Genomic DNA, 2,706 nt, shown 5'->3' with positions numbered 1-2,706 from the left:
TTATACTGTTTAATTTAGATATTGCGGCCAAAAGGAAGGAAAGTTGCGTCGATTGTATAGAAATTGGCTAAGAAATGCAAGAATTATAAATTGTCGTCAATACACCCCCTGACAGCATTGCGATGGTTGAATGGAATGTTTCGTTTCTATTTTGAAGGAAATCAAGTCACCGCATATGTTCATGGCTCAAGATAAAAAGAACAATGCATCTATGTCGCATTACGCCCATCATTCAGGAATGAATAGATGATCAACGCAATGACGGCGCATGTGAAAATCGATCCAGAGCTTAGCAATCAATGCAATCTCAACCGCATGCAGTTATCAAAAACAACACCGCATGCGGGCAAACGATCGAGGATGTAAAGAGCAACAATGCATTTGCGGAGGAGTCTGACGAATATACAGCTGACCGTTGTGCATTTCTGACGGGATTGATTGTGTAACAGAAGAAATATTCACTCCACCATTTCAGGAACTACCATAACAGTAAAGTGGGGACCACAAGTCAGAGAGTTAAGCTTCACCTATAAATAGCTTCTGAAATTTCACTAAAAGATATGCTTGAATACTTAGAAACGTGTATATACTGATCTGAGAGAGAGACTGGTTGAGCGACTAATCATAGTAGATCCAGGAAGAATAAAGACACAAGGCCGAGAGGTGATTCTCTGGGCAAGGAATCCTTCCGATCCCCGCCGTCGAAGCTCTGTACGAAGATCACTTCTACCAGAAGAGCAAGCCTGAGAGGGAAGCTCTCCTCCTCATCACCACCACACGCCGACAAGCAAAACCTCCGACCAGATCTGTGTCAAGACGTTGACACTCTCCTGTATTTGTTTCTCTCTCTTTATCATCACTTGTATTCATCTTCTTGGTCTTTCATTCACACTATGTATCGATGCTTAATCTTAGTATTGAATGTTATGATCATTTCCATTATCATCTCTCCCTCTATTTCCATTCACCCATAATTCATTTTCTCCATGACGTTTTCTTAATCCCCAGGGCAATTAGCAAGAATTAAGCAAGTAAATTAATTGGGTTGAGGAAATAATTATGTTTCGTCAAAGCATGCTAGATGGCATCTTCACTTGTGAGAGCAGAAGTGAAGATGCTATTCCGCCTATCAAGAGAGGATTGGAAGAATGCGTTAACTAAAGTGAGAAGTACTTTCAGAGATGGAGGCAACCTTGCGTTCATCACGTTCATCCTTGTTTCACCATAGAGATATGGGAACGCGGTCGATCACCGAGAGGTGTACGCCAAGCGAGAGCTGAACCTTAGTTGTATGTTTAACGCAATAACAAACTTGCGATGTTTTTACTATTTATCCTTTCCCTGTTTCTGATTCATCTCTAAAGACTTGCCATCACATACCATGATCCTTTGTATAAACTTTACAGTCAGTCTCGAACTCAGTATCATGTATATCTTGTATCTTGTATCTTATATCACATTAGCTTAGGTTTATTTTCATCGTAATTTAGTTTATGAATGCAACTTTATTTTACCGCAACTTTAGATACCTGTATAAACACCAATTCTTTATTAATTGTAAAAACCGATCGCATGTATCACAAAAGTAACACATTAACGAGAACAATCCCTCTGTACGACCTCGGATTACTCTGAGAAACTTGCGTTGTACTTGGTTTCAGCATAAGGAAACTTGTGACAATGCATTACTCCATAGCATACTACAAGCATATAGTTAACAATGCATATATCTAGAAGTAGTAATGCGTAACACAACATCCACATTCCATTTCCATCTTTACGTCATCAAGTTTTTGGCAACATGAGCTTGAATGATTCATTCATCCGTATTTATATTTGTCCTCATGATGTAAGTAAAAGACACATTTCAAGTTTACATACATGCTTGTATATGGTTGTAAGGATTTGATCCTTATAGGATACACAGACTCTGATTCCTAGACTGATAAAGATTCTAGGAAATTCACTTTAGAATCAGTGTTCACTCATAAGGAAGGAGCAGTAGTCTAGTGGAGCACCAAGCAGGGGTGCATTATTAGCTCCACTACGGAAGCTGAGTACGTAGCGATTTGTGAAACTGCTAAGGAAGCCGTGTGGCTTAGGAAATTCCAGACTGATCTAGAAGAGGTTTTAGACATGTCAAAGCCCATCACAGTTTATTGTGATAATAGTGGTGTTGTGGTTAATTCCTGAAAGCCTCGGAGTTACAAGTGCGAGAAAAACATAGAGCGAAAGTATCATCTCATCTGAGAGACTGTGCATTGAAGGGATGTGATCGTCATGCAGATAGCTTTAGAGCATAACGTTACTGATCCATTTACAAAGGCCCTCATGGCAAAGGTGTTTGAAGGTCAACTGCAGAGTATGGGTCTACGGGACAAGCCACATCTAGTCTGGGGCAAGTGGGAGATTTTGTACTGGGCGTGTTTTATGCCCTAGTTTTTTTCTTTGTGTACATGTATATTAGTATGACTTGTATATATTGTACACCCCACTAGCTTTAGGATAAGTGGGAGATTGTTGGGGTCGATGCCCTAAATCTCACAGGGTTCTGTAGTTTGTAATTGTAATATACAAATGATCTATTTAATAAAATATGATATGTTTTATTTGACACTCAGTAGCATTAAACCCATAAACCAATAAACTAACATCCAAGGTTATCATATGTAGCTTAAACATGTATGTAGTGACATATAGGTGGAT

This window comes from Benincasa hispida, chromosome 7 (genome assembly GCF_027475165.1).
Source record: "Benincasa hispida cultivar pf3 chromosome 7, pf3_genome.v1.1, whole genome shotgun sequence".
In the NCBI taxonomy this organism is placed as follows: domain Eukaryota; kingdom Viridiplantae; phylum Streptophyta; class Magnoliopsida; order Cucurbitales; family Cucurbitaceae; genus Benincasa; species Benincasa hispida.
The sequence above is the reverse complement of the archived record's forward strand: the minus strand, read 5'-3'. Positions refer to the sequence as shown.